Source organism: Orcinus orca, chromosome 10 (assembly GCF_937001465.1).
Source record: "Orcinus orca chromosome 10, mOrcOrc1.1, whole genome shotgun sequence".
NCBI lineage: Eukaryota > Metazoa > Chordata > Mammalia > Artiodactyla > Delphinidae > Orcinus > Orcinus orca.
This window is the reverse complement of record NC_064568.1, coordinates 87,927,734-87,950,505: the sequence shown is the minus strand read 5'-3', so window position 1 is coordinate 87,950,505 and position 22,772 is coordinate 87,927,734. Positions and strand designations below refer to the sequence as shown.

Sequence of the window (22,772 nt, the reverse complement as noted above, 5' to 3'; positions counted from 1 at the left end):
TTGGTCTAGCTAGTGACCTTAAACTAGAAAGCACACCTAAGATGTAATATAAAGGGAGTGATTCTGCGCCCCACCTCCAAATTTGGTAAATGTAATGTGTTGCTCGGGAATCTGAACTTTAAACAAGTGTTCTGATACGATTGGTTTGCTGTCACTTTTAGAAACACTGATTTTGGTAACTGAGAAGCAAAGATAAATAAGGTGGGGAAAAAAAACTGCCTTGAAAGTGTTTTGGGCTGAAACAATTTTTTGTGGCTTCCATATTTGTCACAAACATTGTTCTGAATTGGAATGATTTTTCTCCTTCCATAAGGCCTAAGAAAAATGTCTAAGCAGGGCCCTCTTCCATCTTTGAAGTAGGCTCTTCTCTTTTTTCTAGCTTTTTATGGCATGTTTGCTTTTCCTCACCATCCATACTGTACTTGGAGTTTTGGATTCTCATTCCTCAGGCTTTGTCCCCATCCTTAATCCAATTTTTATTTTATTTTATTTTATTTTATTTTATTTTATTTTATAGTTTATTACTTTCATGCTCAGCCATTAGGGGCTCCACCTGGGCAGCCCAGCCAATGCGTCTCTAGGGCCAGGTAAGCCTCCCTGGCTTCTTTTTCTATTCGGGAGTAATTTTGCTGCTTAGGTAGGAGGTTGCCGCGGAATGAATGCTGAACTAGAAACTCTGTGATCTAGTCTTGCTTTACCATTTAGCAACAGAATGATCTTGAACAAGTTCCCTTTCTAAAGTCTATCTTCCTCTTCAGAAATTTGGAGAAGCTACTACCTGTTCTGCCTACTTGATGAAATTATCATGAAAAGAAGTGAAACCTCTGTATGCCAAAATAATTTGTAAATCTCAGAAGTCAAAATGGCTAAGGCTGTGGTCCTCAAAATTTAACTTGCATCAGACTCACCTGGAGAGCTTATTAAAACAGACCTTGGTGAAATCCACCCCCAGGATTTGTGATACAGTAGGCCAGGAGTTTGCCTTTCCAGATGGTTCCGGGAGATATTGACGCTGATGTTGCTGGCCCCAGGATCACACTTTGGGAAGACAGGTCTAAGGCATTATTATAAAATGGTTTAATCTCTCAGTTTACATATGTTCTTTGTGGTTCCCAGTGGATCTAAAATCCCGAGATGCCATTAGTGAAGTTAAAGTGAGCTAAGAGTAATTTGAAAATTGACCAGTAGGTCTTCATAAAGTAAACACCTACTAAATGGGAGCCAGAAGCAGAGAAAAACAAAATGAAACAAAACAGATGTCACAGGCGGAAGATCCACAAATCTCTAAGAAATTTTATTTTATTTTATAATTTTTTTTATTGGAGTAAAATTGCTTTACAATGTTGTATTAGTTTCTGGTGTACAATGAAGTGAATCAGCTACATGTATACCTGTATCCCCTCTCTCTTGGACCTCCCTCCCACCTCCCCATCCCACCCGTCTCAGATAGTGAGTTAATTTATTTTTCTGGGTGTGGAAGTGGCCAGTATTATCCTTGAACTGAAGCCGTACATGCCCAATCAGGGCTACTGGGTGTGGGCCTCCCCCGGGTCTTCCTGCTGCCTGTTTAATGGTTTAATGGTCCAGGCCTGGGTTACTGTAATGAGAGGAATGGAACACTGTCAGCTTCAAAGTGAATGTGCTGTACCGTAAATAGTAGTGCAGAGCACACAAGACAATTTTAGCCGGAAAATTAAAATATGCCACGACATAGCTATAAAATTCTTTGCTGTCAAGCCAATATCATTCTGGCTCATGGCTATTGGACCTCGCAGAAGGAGGTTAATTAACGAAACAAACCTGTTGTAAAACGGTCTAAAGAAAATCTGATGGATTAGGACAAACTTAGAGGTGCCACATGAGATTACATCTACCTAAACAGAGAAGGAGCTGGCTGGCTGTCAGTGAAACTCAGAATGCCTGTAGGTTTCTATGTGAATCTGGCTTCTATAGCATGTCTGCGTGTGCAGTATGTGTCTTTGACCAAGCATCAGAACAATCGGGGCAGGGCTTTGAAGGAATGATGGGTCAGCCTAATTGGTCTTTCCCAAGCAGTTGTATATAGTGTTCAATTCAAAAGGAAAGATGGGTCAGCTTAAAGCCATTCGCATGACTCGGATTAGCTGTTCAGGTCCTACAAAGGCCCAAACTAAGGAATCCTTGCTCACTGTTCCTTCAGAGTACAGGATGGATCTAGCCGACAGTGTGGCTCTTGATTGCCCTCTGCAGGGATAAATCCGGAGCCTTGTTTGGGGAAAAGACTTAAGAGAATTGCAAGCCTTAGAAAGATATATACGCTGTGGCAGTAAATTTCAAGGCATGCCTGGCTCTTTCAGGGCCCATCCAGTGTGGGTGATTTAACAAGCAGGCAATATTTTCAGGAACCAAGGTTAGTGCTTCAGATGTACAAGGCATTGGCTGACTTGGGAAAACAGAGTAATTTAGGTCTGGGACCGACAGGAGAATGATGAGGATTGTTTTTCCCCTTCTCCTTTCATCAGAAGGCTACAGCTTTGTGGAGGTGATCTTAGGATAAAACAAAAACACAGCACCGTGCACACACACACACACGTATGTCTCGTTTTTATATATTTAGTACTGATGTTAGTGAAACTAATGAAAAGCAGATTGGTCACAGCAACGTAGAAAATCAATTCTCAAGCTCTTTCTTATTCAGGTTTTTTGATAGTATTTTGCTCTCATCTGATATGTGAGGGTCACAACATGAGTTTCAAATGGGTTGTTCTTTAGAGTGGAAATGAAGACACTTGCCCTAGGTCACACACAATAATAAAAAGTGATCTCTTTCTTAAAATGGGTGCTTGGTCTTCAGTTTCAAGGCTGAGAGGAAAGAACTTTTATAATTCTCTTCCATGAGGCTTTTTCTGGGTAAGGGAAATCATCAGCTGAAAAATGACATATGTGCATTACACATGCATATATAAACTAATATTGATCAAACTTTGGGATATTTTATGGCTTCGTGGTGACCTAATGCTTTGTCATTTTTCCTCACATGTTAGCAGAACTTGAAACCAGTAAACCTGGCCACGTAAATACATGTTCAAAGATAGATCAGAGACTATAGTCTCTTCATTATAGCCAAAGAATACACATTCCCACCAGAAACATTTGCATCAAGGTGTATTTAGGAAGTATACGGACAGAAGACATTTAGGGAAAAGCGTAGAAATAATTTCTAAACAGAAATCTGCATTTTTGCTATTTCTCTTTGTTTAAGGGAGATGAAAGTGTGTTCAGCCATTTTGGGTAAAAATGCAATAAGAAATACCTGTGGGGCAAAGGTGGCACATGCGTGAGGAAGGATAGTAAGATGTTACAGGAGTGAAAATAAAAGAGATGAGAACAGGCAAGCAACCACTTGAAGCCTCAGCTTCCTTGTATATCGTTAGAAATTTGGGTGATATTAACATTTTCAAAGTGGATTGCACTAGAATGCAACTTCTATTGGATGCTAAGTATAATACGGATTCCCCAAAGGTTCCATCATGAAATAGATTTGAGAAAGATCTGGTCTGGTTGGGTGAATTGAATTTCCAAGAGGTGGACATAATATACAAAGTTTTCAATCTTTTTGACCATGCAACCTTTTTCTCCACTGTACTATAAAAATGCTGACTTTCATTATTGTTAGTGTCTTTTCCAGTTCCAAAATTATATGAATAGTTGAGAAGATAGTCCATAAAAAGGGACAATGCAAAATGGAAAATAGAATTAATTTGAGTGACAATGACCTTGTTTGCATCTCCACAACATTATAGCAAGTTTTTTTTGCCCTTAATTTTCTACACTTTGCCTTACTAGGATAGAGAAACTTAAGGTAGAAAAAAGAAGTCACTAGTAAGAAAAGACCAGATTTACATGGCAATGAAGGAGGTCTTTGTTTCAGATTGATATTCTCTGGGATCTCCATCAACAACATGTTACTGGTTTTAAAGGCAGCACAGTATCTGGCCGTAAAACTGAAGCTCTTCCCCATCTTCATTTTCCACCCTGGTAACTCATGCAGTAGGCCAATGCCAGGCAGGCTCCCGGCACTGCATCCATGTTGGGCCTTCATAATTAAGAGAGAAAATGTGGAATGTTCAAAGGAGAACCACGAAGATTATTAAGGAGTTAGAAAACAAGCCCAGTTTGGAAAGGTTAAATGAGATGGGATTTTTTTTTTTCTTTTAGTAGAGATGCAGTTAATAGTGATTTCTATTAAGTGCAGTGTTATTAAACAGATAAAGGTGGCCAGCTATTCTACAGTGTCAGTGAGGATGGAACAAGAGAAAATATGCTTTTGCTCTAGCCATGAGGATTTATTTCAGATGTGGGGAATGGTTTTCCTATTGGATTGTTTTGCACCGTGGTTGCAGTGACTTACCATTTGATTAGGTCAAAATGTAGTTTCCACCAGGTACTTTACCAATGAATAACTAATCATGTTAATCTTTATTAAATTTTTATTGTGGGTCATGTACCATCCTGGGTGCTTTATATACATTATATCATTTAATTTTCATATGAACTTTTGGAGAAATGTACTTTTATCCTTATTTTATAGATGTAAAAAATAAGCCTTATAGATATTAACTAGCATCCATATTTAGGGAAGTCAGTTTTCAAAGCTAGATCTGTCTGACTTCAAAAGCCATGACCCTGAGCTCCTTAATGTATAACTTTGCCACTGCTGTGGTCTCCTTGGGTAGGTCAGTTAATATTTGAGTTTCTTTCTCAACAGTAATATATGGTACAGATTTACTGTAATAAGTAGATCAAAGGAAAGTTAAACAAATAGCTGATTTTGCCTTTTTTCTTGGTGCAAGGAGACAAAGTGTGATCTTATTGGAGAAGAACTACTGCAGTGGTTCTGTATGGCTCTGGGGTTTGCAGACTGGGTTTCCTGGGATTTTCACCACTGCCCCTCACCTTGCCTTGACTTTTATTGATTCTGCCACTGAAGACAAAAGATGGAAGGTGGGAATGCCTATCGGAAGCGTGGGTCCTGATAGAGAGGGTCTGTAACTAAAGGGCCCTTGGGTGCTTTATGAAAGGATATAAGAAGTTGCTCAGAAAGATAATATATGAAGTCCCTGAAAGTTAATGTCACCTCCTTGTACAAAGTCTAAGTAGGTAACTAAATTCAAATTGCTATGAGAATATGTATGGGTTTGTACGGCTGTATCTGACTTTATTTGAGAATCTGATTCAAGGTAGTAAATCTGTAATAAAGAGAGAGAAAGAGAAAAGAGGTGCAATGTTAGAAATGCTATCTAAATCTTCGCTATTTCGCCTTAACTTATCTTAGGAAAGTGCTAACCCTTTAAGGTATATGTATACATAATGTGGATGACAACATTAATGAAGTTTGGGAACCCATGCAGACTTGGAATAGTTCTTCACGTTTACCACTACTTTCATAGTTTTCTGACCACCCTCCTGGGAAAAATCCAGCAGATCTGACAGGGGGAGTCCTAGGGACCCGGGCTTGGCATAAGTTGGGCCACCTTGTACAGCGTGCAGATATGGACCCCAAATTCTAGATCATGCTGCCTTCCTCATCCTGAGGCAATGCCTTGAGTCTGTGGTTGTGGTGCATGGAACCACGGCAGCATCCTGCCAGAAATCCAAGTCAGAGAATCAGGGCAGATAAGGCAGAGCATCTTACCAAGTCAGATCCCGAGCGTGAGGCCAAGCAGACAGGGCTGAAGAATGTTATGTGGCGATATCTGAATGAAACTGGGGAAAAAAAAAAAGTCTACAGGAATGGTCCAACAGCATATATATCAAATGAATTCTTGCCAGACTCATTTCTTCAGTCACATAAGAGAGCTCTACCCAAGTCTTCAATGACATTGAATCATCTTGCATCTGATTTTCATTGGCTTATAGGCGATTTTCCTAATAGCCTCTTTATCGTCCTCCTGTCCCACTTGGAAGAAAAATATACTGAAAAGTTGGAACTGCTTTCCTAATGTTTAGCTATTACCCTGCTTATTCGGCAACCACTCTGACAGAACCCCCAAACTGCTCTGGATCAGTATTGCAAGTGCGCAGAACTGCACACCAGGATCATTACTCGGCTTGAGGTTGCTCAGCAAAATTACTAATTGTCCCTGAGAAACTGCTCTTTAATTGTCCTCAGTTGCTACTGAAAAATTGCACAATTCTGAGAGTCTCCACCCTCCCCTGGTTACCCTCTCCCTCTGCACATAACTGTCCTTCATCTCATTTTATGAAACATATAAAACAGGCCCTCATGCCTCAAGTCCTTCAGCTCTAAAGGTGTATCTGCAAAGATCTTACCTCTTTAATCTCCAAAGAAGAGTGACCCTCATCCTCTCTAAAATGGATCTTTCCCCCTGGGCGCTGAGTCCCACAACTGCCCTCCTCCCCAGAGATCCTGCTCCAGGAACTAACACCATCCTGTCCTACTTCTTCAACCCCTCCCCTCATCCTCCATCTCTCTTTTCTCTTGGAATATAAACATGGGGAAGTATCACCCATATTTTTAAAAAGACCTCCTTTTCGCGGTACTACTCTTTATATCTCTTTTTGTTTCAGCCAAGCCTTCAGAAATGTTTGTATCGTGTCCACTATCTTCTCTCTCATTCTCTTCACTTCAGCTCAACATATTCTGTGTTATTTTCTCATCAATCCACTGAAACTGTGCTCTCTGAGATTATCAACATCTTCCTAGATGCCCAATCCAATGGTGGTTTTCAAACCTGATCTGACACGATCTCTCTCTGGTGATTGGCACTCCTTCCTTTTTGAAACACGGTTTCCCTGATTCCATTTTTTCTCATTCGTTTCCAACATCTCTGGCGGTTCCTTATCAGTCACTAATTTCCAGTCCTTTTTCTGTGCTTTACTCTTAGATTTTAAAGTATCTCAGGATTTTGTCTTTGGTTTCCTTCCTTCTCCCTTCCTTCTTAGAGTGTGCTCAGTCATCTTTTCCAGGCCCTTGACCTCAGTAACCACAGGGCAGCTGATGGCTCCCAAAATTCACTTCTACTGTCATTCTGTCTTCTAAGCTCCAGATACATTTATCTCATTGCCTATAGACTCACCATTTAGGTATTTTTACCCACATTTCAAAATCTAGAAGCCATATTTTAAAGTTTACAGTGCTTCTTATATGGGAACAACAAAGTAAAAAGAAGTGGGAATACAAGAATGTGATAATTCCAAGACCAAAATTAGAAGTTTGAATAAAGAATATAAATTTGAATATGTGGTGGTTTGATTTGTGCCATAAATGAATAAATTATACTCCTAAATGAAAGAAGAAAAAGTGACTATAAATGGATTGAGTGATGGTTTGTACAACACTTTCTGTCCGATTAAAACAAAATGTCAACATGCGGCCAAAAGGTGATTGGTACTCATGCTGCGTGAGCATTGGGAGAGTTAAAGGTTGTACTTATTCCTCACTTCTTGTATTTCCACAGAAAAGAGAGAATGTACACTACATTCTCAGGAGAGAACAGTATCGGATAAACAACTATTTTCTGTCCCTTAACAAATCCTCAGGTCTAGAAGAATTTCTAATATGATTGGTGAATTTTGGAGAAAGAACCGAGCATGGTGGTCTGCTGAAGCCTGTCTATGTCTGTGTCTCTATCTCCTTTTTCTCCCTTCCTCTTATATCTGCCTGCCTGCAGCAAGGGCAGTGTCTTATCTGGTCTGCTCAGCTGGAGTAAAGGGAAAAAATTCTACTTAGAGAGTTCATTAGGAAATGCACTGATGCTGTCCAATCCAGGCTGTATTCTTTTTTACTTAAATTTTTTTTTTTTTTTTTTTTTTTTTTTTTTTGCGGTACGCGGGCCTCTCACTGTTGTGGCCTCTCCCATTGCGGAGCACAGGCTCTGGATGCACAGGCTCAGCGGCCATGGCTCATGGGCCCAGCCGCTCCGTGGCATGTGGGATCTTCCCGGACCGGGGCATGAACCCGTGTCCTCTGCATCGGCAGGTGGACCCTCAACCACTGCGCCACCAGGGAAGCCCCCAGGTTGTATTCTTAATTAAACTGATATTATGAACTCCATCTGTTTGATTTCCATATGTCTATTTTTTAAAGTTTGGAGAGAGAAGAAAGGAGTATTATTTATTCACTTCAAAATGCCAACACATTAGTAATGAACAAATGTGATCAGATATTCTTAAACTTGTGACTTTAGAAGTTTCTCAAGAATAAGAACAGGCTGTATAAAAAATAAATAAAATAAAATTCAAAAAAAAAGATACCTTTCTCTTTATACCTCTCGTTGAATCACAAGCATTGATTCCTTTTTTTATGTTCCAATAAATTTTTAAAAATATCTTTATTGGAGTATAATTGCTTTGCAATGTTGTATTAGTTTCTGCTATACAACGAAGTGAATCAACTATATGTATACATATATCCCTGGATCCCCTCCCTCTTGAGCCTCCCTCCCACCCTCCCTCTCCCACCCCTCTAGGTCATCCAAAAGCATCGAGCTGATCTCCCTGAAGCATCGATTCTTTAACTCTATAAAAGTGATCATCTTTTAAATTCATTTATATGCGCTAGGTAAAATTTTTATTATGTTCCACACATTTATTATATCTTTTACTAAACATATATAATCATAATAGGTATCACATGATAATTAAATGAAGAGACTCAAAGTATCTAGCATTGTCCCAGGAAGGAGTAATACTAGCTATCATTAAAATATTTTGAAAATGAGTATCTTTGATATAACATAAAGATGAATTCATAGGGAAAAGACATCTCATGTTCATGGATTAGAAGATTCTCCAAGTAATCTACAGATTTGGTGCAATCTCTATCAACATCCCAACAATCTTTCCTGCAGAAATGAGAAAGCTGATCCTAAAATTCATATAAAATTATGGACCCTGAAGAGCCTAAACAATCTTGAGAAAAGTTGGAAAACTCATACCTCCTGATTTTAAAACTTACTATTTACAAAGCTCTAGCAATCAAAAAATTGTGGTACTGTCATAAGGATAGATCTATAGATCAATGGAATAGCATTGAGAATCCAGAAATAAGCTTATACATCCATGGCCAGTTGATTTTTAATAAGGCTTCTGACACCACTCAGTGGGGAAGGAATAGTCTCTTCAAAAAATGGTGCTTGGACAACTGGATATCTATATGCAAAAGAATAAAGTTGAACCTTACCTTAAATTAACTCAAAATTGATCTAAGACCTAAGTATAAAAGCTAAAACTATAAAACTTATAGAGGAACACATAGGGAAAAATCTTTATGACCTTGTATTTGGCAATGGTTTTCTTAAATATGATATCAAAAGCACAAGCAAAAAATAGAAAAAAATAGATAAACTGAACTTCTTCAAAATTAAAATTTTTGTGTATCAATGAACATTATCAAGACGGTGAAAAGGCAATCAACAGACTGAAAGAAAATATTTGCAAATCATATATCTGATAAGTGTCCAGTATCCAGACTATATAAAGAACTCTGACAACTCAACAACAAAAAGACAAACAACCCAAGGGAAAAAAAATGGGCAAAGGACTTAGACATTTCTCTTCTAAAGAAGATATACAATTGGCCACCAGGCACATGAAAAGATGCTCAGCATCATTAGTCATTAGAGAATGCAAATCAAAACCACATGAAATTCCACTTTACACGTGGGATGACTAGAACAAAAAAAAAAGGAAAGAAAAACAACAAGTGTAGGTGAGGTTGTGAAGAAATTGGAATGCTCAGTTATTGCTAGTGGGAATGTGAAATTGTGCAGCTGCTGTGAAAAACAGTTTGCCGTTTCCTCAAAACAGTTAAACATAGAATTACCATATGATCCAACAACTCCACTCCTAGGTATATACCCCAAAGTGTTAGATACTTGTGCTCAAACAAGAAGTTATACACAAATATTAATAGGAGCGCTATTCACAAAAGCTAAAATGTGGAAACAACCCAAATGCCCATCAGAATGAATGGCTACACAAATGGTGGTATATCCATACAATGGACTATTATTCAGCCATAAAAAGGAGTGAGGTTTTGAAATATCTATAAAGTGGATGAACTTTGAAGATATCATGCTAACTGGAAGAAGCCAGACACAAGAGGCTACATACTGTATGATTCAATTCACATTAAATATCTGGAATGAACAAGTTGACAGAAGCAGAAAGCAGATTAGTCGTTGCCAGGGGCTGCAAGTGGGGAGGATGGGGATTTAATGGATATGGAGTTTTCTTCTGGGATAATGAAGATATTCTGGGACTAGATAGTGGTGGTGGTTTCACAATATTCAATGCCATTGAATTTACCCTTTTAAATGGGTAAAATGCTAGTTTTTATATGTGTATTTTACCAACCACAATAAAAAATTACTGTGTATAAACAGGATTTGATGATTCATATAATCAGATAGAGTGATAACTTTTTTTAACTGGTAAAGGAAATATAATGAAAAGATTCTCAACCATACTTAGGTAACACTGAACTCTTCACAGTATTGTTTCTTGTTCATGATATAAGATACTAATTTTTTTTACAAACAGCTCTAGAAATAGGGGAGGGTCCAGGAGTAGAGAAAATAAAATGTGTTGAAGGTTTATATCTTGCAATCACAGAAAAAGACACTACAGTATTTGAAAGAATATGAATTGTCAGACTGTCTTTGAAGTGCTCATGTACATTTAGCTGTTGTTTCAATATTTATACTCTACCATTGAAATGAAAACTTTAGTGATTTCCTAGGGCAAGGATTATGGATGTATGATTTGGAATAAGGAGAAGAAAGGAGCTATCCAGCAAGATATATACAGTTTTTAAAATATAGATTTATAAACAAAACTCTTTTTTTAAATACATGAAAGACATCTTCTATGAAATGAACATTTTATTTTCTTGTCAAGGAAGGCTAAAATGTTTCATTCCTTGTAAAACACACTGAGAAAACATTGGTTTCTGACTAACTGTTGATTAATTCCTGCATAACATGCTGTCTCTTTTTAGGGGGAAAAACCTTTTTCTAAAGAATAAATTGAGTTCATATTAATTAGACTACATCAGTATGGCTTAACCTCTCATCCAGTTCTGCTCTTTTAAATTTCAATAACTGCAGTTTCCCAATGGCTAACTCCATCTTTTAAACATGATATGTCATACTCAACTGCTGTCGTGAATGAAGGTTTTAGGAACATTCTACTCTTGCAGAGATGTCTTTAATATTCCCATTTCTACCTAGTGGGCATAAAGGCTTGTGTTTTCACATAGAAGTAAGCTATGTTCCCCTGCTTAGGTAACATTTATAAAAGAGAGGTGGAAGATAGAGGCTGTGTATCAGATTTGCTTGATATAAATGTCTGCATTTTAATTGTAGATATCAGATGAACCTAGTAATGAAAGCAACATTTAGCAACACATTATTGATATAGATTAGAGAATGAAATACACTCAGATGGTATATGTTATATGTATGTTAAATACAGTATCTGTGTTTCATGAGGTAGAAAAAAAGATCTGGCCCCTCTGTACTTTGGGGCAAATGGGAGGATTGTTCTAGTAATGACCATATGCCTTGGTTTAGCCAATGAAATTTGAAAGAACATAACATCTAGATGAGAACCAGTGGACAATTCTTCATCAGCTCTTTCCACCACCATGGCCATCAGAAATGCTTCATCTGGTGGAAACCCCATCATCATGAGTTCTTACTTGAGAACAGTATAAAACCAAGTTTTGACTGAATCAAAATGAACATGTTGCATAAATGAGTTTTAAATCATTAAGACTCAGGAATTGTTTGTTACAGTAGCATAGCCTTCTTTTACTAAAATAATGTATTATAGACTTAAGAGGTATATATACAATGTGAAATGGAACTAAGTAATATGAATGCATTTAGAAATGTATATAAAGTGTTATAATACAAAATACAGTAGTATATGTGTATTCATATATTGTTGTTTCAATGGTAATTTTCTTCTCTCCAAGAAATTGGTGTAACCCTGTACTAGAATAGGGATGTGTTTGCTCTGGGTCCTGTCCGTGTGCTCCTCTTTTGACATCAAGTTCAGGATAATTCATGGCTCTATTTCTGTGTACTAGGCTGTTTCATACTAATCAACATTAGACATTAGACATATTACTTCTTGGTATAAAAGCTGACATGTATTACAGAGTGTTCTCATTCTTTAAGTCTGAAATTTTGGGATTTTAAATCTATAAATTGTATCTTCAATATTTTATTGAAATTACTGGGGCTGTTTTCTGTTTCTGATTATTGATTTTTCAGAAATTGAAAAATCCTGGAAATATGGCTCTGCTGGTGTTTCTAAAAGTCAGTGGAAGAATGCTTCTCGTGGTCTTTTTGCTGTCTCCTTAGGGTTTTGCTGTTTTCTTGGGATTTTTGTTGCAGGTTTCATTGTCATAGAACCCTGCAGTTTTCCTTCTATGAAACATCACAGTGGTGATTATATATTTATATGTGCAATCACTTTTTTTTAATATGGCTTTCAAAAATTGGGCTGTCAGTTCTAGGAATATCTGTTTTTTTTTTTTTTTTTTTTTGGCTGTCCCACGTGGCTTATGGGAACTTAGTTCCCCAACCAGGGATCGAACCCATGGCCTCGGCAGTGAAAGTGCCAGGTCCTAACCACTGGACCGCCAGGGAGTTCCCTAGGAGGATCTGTTTTGTTTACTCCTTTGTCCCAGAGGCCAGCACCAGGCTTGTCACATAGTAGGTTTTTAATAAATATTTATTAATAAATGACTGAAAGAATTTTCCAAAGTTGATTTTTTTTCTCAGCTTTGTGGTTTTTTTTCCTCCTCCCAGGGCCACTTTTGTTTACATGAGACTTAAGTGAAAACCTTTGGAAAAATGAATTTTGCATGATTAGTGTAGAGGTCTATTGTCCCTCCCTCCATCCCACCTGATTGCATCTGGTACATGATAGCAACATAACTGAAGCATGCATGTGGTTCTGAATACGAAGCACCTAAAACCACGTAAATCACTTCATTTTTTAACTTTTTATGCTTGTGATTTATGGTGGTGATGGTGAGCCTGGGTGTCAGGAGGGAGTGTTGCATTTGTAATTAGAAAGCAAAACAGATGTTGAAGCCTTCGTTTGAAATGATGTTTCCATTATAATAGTCCTCATTGCTCACTGATCATTTTCTAGTTCACCTATTGAAATTCTCACTGAAAAGATCTGGGTCTCAAGATAATGCTCACCAGATGAGGGCTTCACTGCAGTGGAGCACCGAAAAATTTTTGATTCATTACACTTACAAAACAGGACCCCCAAAGATCCAATGTGTAAAGGCGTAGAAACAAATTAACACATTCTCTTTTTTTTCTCTGAGTCAAAGTATTGGATGTATAATCATGTTTACACACTGACTTTTGGACTCTGAGTTATTACAGAATTTACCTAGCTTATTATCTTGATCAACATCCACTTTTTCCAGCTGATCAAAGGATAGAAGAAAGAAACCTGCGTCCTCAATCAACCTAACCCTGTTCAAAGGTAAACATTGCTAGGGTAATCAAGTGTATCTCAGCACACTGAGTTATGGGATGAAAAGTACCGTTCGTGCTCTCCCTATGGTACTCCCCAATCAGAGCATGGGTCACACAGGGCTGCTCTGATGGAGGCTGAGATGCCTTGGCATACTTCTGCTTTGCTAACACTGACACCTGGGCAGTAGAAAGGATGTGATACTGTTGATTTTAGTTCGGTTAGGATTTATAGGAGAATGGTGTCATTGAATAGGAGTGGATGTGAAAATAGGGGTGAATATCTTAAATAGCTTTAGGCCTATTCATCTCTCTCTCTGGTTCCTTCATGCAGCTCCCACCCCCAGGTTGAATATAGGGCAGTATAGACACGTCTGGCTAAGGTTGCAAAGAACTTGAGTGATCAGAAATATGGCTAAATGAGGAGACTTGAGAACAAATGCGTGCCTGTCTGATCACCTAGAATACGTCACGAGGGCAGGTGCTCGTCTTTCTGTTTGTCACTATATCTGCAGTGCCTAACACAGTAAATGGTAGGTGGTAGAGCCTTAGTAATTGATTATTATTAGACCATCTAACATGCCATCTATGTTACTCAAAAATAAATGGTCTGTTGCTAGTTGTGAACATTGAGTCAAGTAGACCCAGATTTTAAGCTCCATAAAGCACTAAAAATATCTAGAACCAGATCTCAGATGCAAGTCTGCAGACAAGCTTCTCTCGCCTTGAGGTAGAAACACTTCTTTGTCTGGTTTCACCAATGGAAATAATTGTCCACATCTGAACCTGAACAAGCCAGGCTGCTCCTTCTTCAGATAGAATGCTGCTCTTAGGAGGGAATAAACATCAGCCAGTGAGCAAATGGAGCTACATATGAGACAGGAAATTCAGGTAATGGATTACAGAGCTGCATTGAACAAATCTGCTTTGATGTGACATAGGCACAGAAGATGGCAGTAAGATGTTGGCCACACCCATTTGATAAAGCACATGGAAAGACAAATTTAACCTTCTAGTGTAAGAGCTTGTATAAAGTGTATGTGCGCACACATCACTTTTTGATCAGTTAATGGTATCCCCACTAACATACATCTTCATTCCCAAATGGCTGTTAGTCAAGTTTTTCACCTTTTGCTTTACATTCTTTCACAATGCCCCTGGACTTCATGGAGTCACTCTCTTCTACTTCAAAGAGAGTTGTCTGTTGATTATCTCAATTGTGTACAGAAGAAGAAAAAGAAAAACCTTTTAAACAGAGCATTGCAAATTTGCCCAGAATATATATCATTGTGTAGAAGAATGATTGTGTGCAAGAGCAGACCTGCAAAATCCCATTCATTTGTAGAGAGAGGTTCTCAATTAGAGAAATGTCTCAAGCTCTGTATCTTGCCATAGGGATGAGCGTTATTCTTCCTCTGATAAAGAGACATTTGTCAGGTGACACATCAATTTTCAATTAATTAGTACTCCAATTTTTTAGACAATGAGGGCTTCATTTTATTTCAATAAATAAATCCCTAGGTGACTCAATAAATCATAGGTGACTCAATGCTGTAAAATATTTTAGTGTAAACTACATGAAGCCTGCCTCAAACTTGATAAAAATCAAGGCTTCTTCAAATTAGGGTACCGATCTCTTTCTTCCCAGGCATTGTCACTGTCACTTTATTTATATTTAGATGCTCTGATTGTAACTTGGGAATAGCTAACAGGAGTAAAGGATCCAGCATCAGAGTACTGGCTGTCGATTGAGGATGGTAAAGACTGAGGTCCTGGTTTCCAAAACCCTATTTCTGAGTTGATAGAATTCAGATCAAAAGAGAGGCAGGGAGACTTGTCATTGTGGTTCTGAGGGACCACCTCTGCTTACATATACCACTTAGGAAGAAAAAGCAAAATTGGGTTATTATTCATGGATTTTTTTTTGCTTCTCTTATTCCTATACTCTCATCTGAATTTTTGAATAGTCATGGTGATCAGATCTGGACCGGCAGGGTCATTTTTGCATGAGGCAATCTGGTGTCTGTCTTGTTTGTTTCGCCTGGTAGGTCAATGGCTTTCCATCAGCACCCGCACTGCTGTGCAGAGTACAGCACGTGGCAGCTGGACATCTGCAGGTGATGGTTTCCAGGTGTTAACCTATAGCAAATCACTGAAAGTCAATGCAGATGTCAGAGCTCTAGACATTCAGCTGCAAAAGCCTTTGCAGGCAAGGTCATGGTTTTGGTACTTGTAGGAGAAGCCAAAGAGAAACTCTGAAAGCACTGCCCCCATTGTCCCAGAGGGAGAGCTGACGAAAGTTTGCTGCTCCATTGCAGAAAAACATTGCACATATATAAAATGTCCACTGCTCCCTGAGACAAGAAAAGAGTTTAAAGTGTGCGTTTGAAGGAAAACAAAAACTACCTCTTGAATGTTGTCTGTACGTGGCAGGTAAATGAGTCTTTTCTAAGTGAAGGCCCCTTTGTCTCTTGGCAACCCAGCATTTATTCCTTCATGCTCAGTGATGAGAAATTTCCCCTTTCCAAAATTCAAGCCATTTGCACTATTAGCAACATAATCAATCCTAGCCAATAAATCAGCCCACCCAGTATTCTTGACAACACAAATTCTGTAGTATGTTAAAACACTGTAATAAATGACAACCTGGTATGATCTATGAGCCCTCTTAGCGTTATCCACTTCATCCAGCTGGGAAGATTATGGCTTCCAAAATCTTCGTAATTTTGAGAACTTATGTGTGCTGAACAGACTTGGAAAAAGGTGTCAATTTTCTGGGATTTTAAAACCATTCACCCAGGGAAGACACACTCAGCTTTTCTTGAAAGAAGACATTGGGATCAAACTGTGTTTTCTGCGGCCAAGCAGTCAGAGAGTTAATAAAAATCAACAGTCTGGAAGCTAGTTAATAATGCAAAATGGCTTCTTATAGTAGAAAGTAAAACTTTTTCCTTTTTGACTTGGCTTATTTTGTATATAGTTCTATTTCTTGAAGTCATGTTTTACAAATGAAATAGGTTGTCTTTTGCTGTGAGAATATATATATATAGTGGCTTGCAAATATTAAGCCATTAATATCCTCAGTCTCCTTAGGGCAGACACATTGGGAGCATTCTATTTCAGAAATCCAGAATCAATGTACTAAGCCTGCATCCACGACTTCCCACAATTAAAAAAAAATACCTTGTGCAGATTTGCACTGAATGACTCATTATGAGTCTTCTTGATTATTTCTTCACCAGGTAACTTTTCTTGAGAATCTACCAGCTTCTGCAATAAAAATAATGTATGGTGATTCCCAACACCAGAAATGATATCCTGTGTACACTTATGAAAACCCCCCCGGGGAACTTGTGGATTAACTCTTATCAGTAATAGAGGAGCTATGAAATATTTAAAGGGAGATATAAATAGGTACCTGGAAGCCATCACTAGGCACATAATATAATAGATGGCTTGAAGCTTTGTTTTAGTCCAACTTTGGCATTTCCTCTGCCAAAGTGACAGAGTGTCAATTATGTTGTACAGGTATGCTGTATCAAGAAAACATTATTCAAGAGAGGGATAAAGCCCAACTAGTATGCAAGATGTTGAAATAACAAAACTAGGGAGAAAAAATTAAAACTATAAAATATAGTACAAGTGGTAGAGCTGAGAGGAAGCTCTGTTCTTATGCAAGACTAGTAAATATTTACATACTGAAGTCAATGTAATTCATATGTCGTATATTATTTATTGTCTAAGGATATACAAACACTTAGGTCATCCACACATAAAGCCATTTTGACAGTTCAGAGCACTAAGATTCAATGCATCATTCTAGAGATCTTTCTCTTGAGTGACAAACTGTCTAATTTTTAAAATATCTTCAAAGGATGTTTCTCAGAATAGCCCTGCCTGATTCTCACCATCATGCTTCATCACTTGTCAATCAATAGATCATTCAGTCAGTCAGTCAACCAATCAATCAATCAGAACTAAATAGTCTCATAAACAACTCCAGGGCTTTTGTATTTCGTCAAACAGTGAAATTTTAAAAAAAAATACAAATTGAGAATTGACATAAGTTGCCAACATTTTGTTTTCCAAACAGAAATTTAAATAACAGAAACTACTAGTATTGTGTGCTTTTACCAGTGCTCAATAAAAGAAATTACGTTTTAACACCAAAAAAGAAATAGAGGTATATTTCAGATTAAACTATAGTCCTTTCCAAGAATGAAGAGTTGGGACCTTACACTGATATATATGTTTACCCATGCCCACACACAGTTACACACAAACATACATACATATGTATTTTATAGATTCTAATCCACCAATCATTCCATATTATCAAAATTTTATGGATTCTAAACCACCGATCATTTTTTATATTATCAAAATTCGTTTGATTGGTGGTGAGCGGGATGGTCTGGACATAATTCCAACCTGGAATATACCTCTATACAGATGATACTGTAAGAGATTTCCCAGTCATAATTCAATCCTAAAACATCAGCTAAAAGAGAATCTTGGGTTTTGACATGTGCGCCAATTAAGCTATTGTGTCTCAGCTCCAAACCTGCTCTTCTACCCATGGTGAAGTCTATGCTGGGAGTCTGCAAACTGAGTTTCTGCTTTGCCAGATCAGCCAATAAAGAGCACAGAAAGGGTTGATGGGAATGCAAGGCTACAGAAGCAAAAACAAAAAACCTGTGAGTTCCTATTTGTTGCCCCATGAACTTCCCATGGGCTTGCTGACCACTTGCCCTGAGCATCACCCCAGCAATGCGTCTTCATCTGGGAAGTGGCAGTTCTGTCCAGTTGAACCTAGCCTGCTGTTTTTCTGGTATTTGCAGAACCAGCTTGATCACACCCCTAGCAGCCGGCTGGAGCCCCTTCTCAGGTGACTCAGTCTCAGGCCCATGAGGCCCCTCTTCTAAGCTTCCAAATTGTAACAACCCAATCTTGTCTTTTTGTTTTCTCAGTCCTAATGGAGCCTGCTTCCTGCAGTTGCCACCTCCATGATTAGGACAGGAGTTGGCAAACTACAGCTTGTGGGCTGAATCCTGCCCGCTGCCTGTTTTTGTAAATAAAGGTTTATTGGGACACACCCAGGCTCAGCCCTTACATCTGAAGCTCCTGCTTTCTTGCTTCAACCATAGTCTCAAATAATCATGACAACCTGCTGAGTCCGAACTATCTCCTATCTGGCCCTTTATATAAGTAGAAAACATTTGCTGATTTCTAGAGTTCTCTTTTAACCTTTTCAGTTACCTAGTTAACAACTTCATATCTAATTAACTGGTTTTTTTTTTTTTTGGTATTAACTTCTGGTTGTTCAAATAACTGGGAGAGGTTTCTGTTTTCAAACTGGTACAACATGAAACATTTGCAAATTTGCAAGAATTTGGCAAGTAAGAGGATTGTAAAAGAGACCCGGGCGGGGGGATGGGGGTGGGGACAAAGAAAATAAACATAGGTTAAAAGGGCCTCCCTAAAATTTATGTATATGTATAGCTGATTCACTTTGTTATACAGCAGAAACTAACACACCTTTGTAAAGCAATTATACTCCAATAAAGATTTTTTTTTTTTTTAAAAAAAAAGGATCTCTCGGAAGAAGCCAGCAAATCACCAGATTCCGGAATTAGCACATTCCTAATGCTAAAGAAAACAAAATGAAAGTTTTGTACCAAGGAGAAATGAGAGATGGTCAAGAGAAACTTTTTAATTGCAGATACTTAAAATCAGATAAACCTGTGGCAAGAATATTTGTGAACAAAACAAGTACCATTGCCATGGAGACATACCAACAACAGATCAAAAGAACAACTGAAAACTATAGGTCTACTGAGCATGTTTCTTCACTCTAGTAATGTTAGTAGGTCTTATGAAAGTTGGAAATATGGTCTCAGATGACATCTCCATACAAGTCTACATTCCTTTTCTTTATATGGCACTGTTTTTTTTGGTTATATATTTGAAAAGCTATATGAGAATGAGAAAAGAAATATTGGTATCTACTCATTATTTTTATTCCATCTTTTGACAGGAACCCATTAAGGTATAACTAGTGGGAATAGAGTTTCAACATGATATTCCATTAGGCAACTTATTTTGGGCTTCTTATTAAGAAGAAGTGTTGCTTAATGCACTGTTCTAATGACTAAATCAGGATTTTCCTACCTGGTACACAAGGAAAGCTTTGTTGGCTTTCAAAAGTAAATGTCAGTCACTACAGAGAGATATCAGTTTGTCTACCATCTCTGGAGATTTTGTTAGCAATACTTCTTTTTATTAGAAGTCACTTTTATAAGACATTAAAACCTTATTAATGTTCTTGGTCACTAATTATTAGACGGGCCAGCTAGCCCATCAAGATTTTCCACCAGAATTTGTAGTTGTGTCTTATATTTTCTAAGAGGATGTTGTTTTATACATTTACACACACATAGGGACACATATATATACACACACACTTCTCAATGGAAAACAATTATTCCTCTTTGATGTTCCTTAATACATGTTTAATGTAAATTGGTAGCTGCTTTGTATTTGAAGCCTGCCATAGTCTTTAATTATGACAAAATATATATGTATGATAGAAATTTGCATTGAAAGAAATATAACAATTGGAGGAAGCTTCCAACATGCCTTTGGTATTTAGACAATTGAAAAATGATCTGATTTAATGATAGTAAAATCCCAGAGAAAGTATTTTGTATAGTATCCTTTCTGTATCAAGGCTGCCTCGGTATCAGGGGTTGATCAACTATGGATGGCCCATTGCCTGCTTTATAAATAAAATTTTATTGGAACACCGCCAGGCCCATTTGTTACATAGTGTCTATGGCTGCTTTCACACTATGATAGCAGATTTGAATAGCTGTGACAGAGACTATAAGGCTTTCAGAGGCTAACATATTTACTCTCTTGCCTTTTGCAGAAAAAGTTTGCTAACCCTGAGCTATATAAATCCAGTATTTCTGATTGTATTATTTGACCTCAAACTGTATCCTGCCTTCTTTCATTAATCTTCAAAGAGCCAAAGGTGGGAGATGTAAATTTATGTCTTCCCCAGTTTCAACGTTTCTAAAATGAATGCATTACGTTTCATTCCATTTCTGATATTCCGCTGCTGCTGCCTGTCTTGACATCTAAGCAGACTCATTCCCTTCTTCTCCCTCGTCATCCATGCTCCTTGATGAGCAAGTCTTTCCCCATCCACTCCCCGTGCATCTTCCTCTTCTCTCTCTTCAAATGGGCATAACTTCAGTTCCTTCTCTAAACTGTTGTCATAATCTCTAATACACTCTACCTCCCTCCATGCTTTGCCTTCTTCAATCCATCCCCCTCATAAATAGAGCAATCTCACCGGAATGCAAATAGAACATGTCACTTTCTTTGTGCAATCCCTTGATTGTAAGAGTAGTTCTTAACTGAGTTATCATGGCATGTTGATACGAGGAGAGCTGTTCTATGTTTGTTTATTCTAGATAGCTAGATAGCTAGGTCTCCCTGGAATTAAAGAACTGAATTTTGAGATTTTTTTTTTTTAATGAATAAGAAAGAATTCTAGGTTATCTCTTTATCTTCACTCCCTGGGACTTACACACGTTTTGATGAAGAAGGAGAAAATGGGATGAAGTTGCAATTAGCTCCCCTGGAGTTATGCATCAATAGGGTTCTGCCTGTGCAAGGATGGGGCACATGGGAATTCTTATGAGAACCAGTGGTCTATAGGATAAGGCCCAGAATCTTAGCCTGTCATGATCAGATCCAGGACAGCTTTCTCCATGGAATCTCCCGTCAATTCATCATGTGATTCTTCTGCCTGGGATGATGATCTATCCCTGGTTCCTTGGCTGTCCTTTAGTCTTCATCACTTCTGCGCACTTGGAATGCTGCTTCCTAGGCCTGCAAAGCCCTTCCTCATCTTGATGCTTTAGGTACACCTATGTGCTTTCCAAGACTTGGTTTAAATAATTCCTATTCAAAGGCAGCCTTTTCTGATTTCTCCAGCCAGAGTTATACACATCCTTCCTTTCTCTTCTCAAATACCATGTTTATACTTTGGTCACAGTGACTGCCAGATATTCCCCCTACAAGCTGTGTGCACAATATTCAATTATTATATTGTCTTCCCTCTAGCGGGCCTCAACTGTTTTTTTCCTGTCTTCTTTACACCTGCAGTGCCTGGGACCCTGCAATATAGTGGGGTGCCAAAGACTGACTTGTTAAATGAATGGATCTCTTTACACTATTTTTAAAAATCAGAGAAAACATGAATGACTACTACTGTAACTTTGCTCTAGCCTCTCCTCAATAGGACTAAAACAGGTGAGAAACTTGACTCACACCCAAGACTTATGAGTTGAACGCTACATATTTTAAAGCATTGATGGGTGAAGAGCCTTCACTCAGATAAATGAATTCTCAAAAGATGTGACTTCAGACTTCAGTAAGAGAAGTTTTTTGGAGTAACATCAATCGTACCATCATTTGCATTGAACTGCATCTTCCACCAACCAGGAAGGCCTCTATTCTATATGGATAGAGTGGCAAATTGAGGAAGAATTTTGGAGAATCCCATAAGGTTACATTGCCATATTTACACAAATTCTGAAGTACAGCTGATGCCAGATATAGCAGAAGGGTTTCTCAAGAAAAGTTCGGGATCTTGTCTTAAATAAAACACACCACCTCCCTCTTCTTAATCCTGTATGCATCAGTTGATGAAAATATCATGCTTAAAAAGCATATAACCAGTCACAAGCCAGTATTTTGAACTTTCAGGAAAGTTTTTTAAACCAGAGTTTTTGTCTCTCTACATAGTTATTATGTCCACCAACTGATAGTGAAAATTCCAAACGACAAGCTTACGCACTGCAATCTGATATGACTGTCTTTATTTTTTTTTAATTGAATTGACTAGCTATATTTTTCTCATGAAGTCACAGGGTTTAATTAGAGCTTATGAGCTAGTAACAATGAAATAGCAGGTTTTCACCTTAGAGTAGTTGTCTTAAAAAAAGACAAATCCATTATAGAAATAGTTTAAGAAATTTACTGTGAGACAATTCAATCTGAACATGAATTGTAAGTAGTTGATTCCTGAGTTTTCAATAATGGCACAGGAAATAATTAAACTTAATCAATGACAAGAATCCTGGGAAACTGGCAATGCTAATGGGGCTATTTTGCCCTCAAAATTTCCCTGAAAACATAGGGTAATGCCATTAGTGCTGAATTTGCCCACCTGTAGCAAAATCGTTT

General features: G+C 38.0%; 1 long non-coding RNA gene across 1 annotated transcript in view; it reads left to right on the top strand.

The window, feature by feature from the left end:
* The window catches only part of LOC125965689 (uncharacterized), a 388,818-nt gene that overhangs the window by 342,358 nt on the left and 23,688 nt on the right, over positions 1-22,772 (top strand). The gene's annotated exons all lie outside the window — the stretch shown is intronic.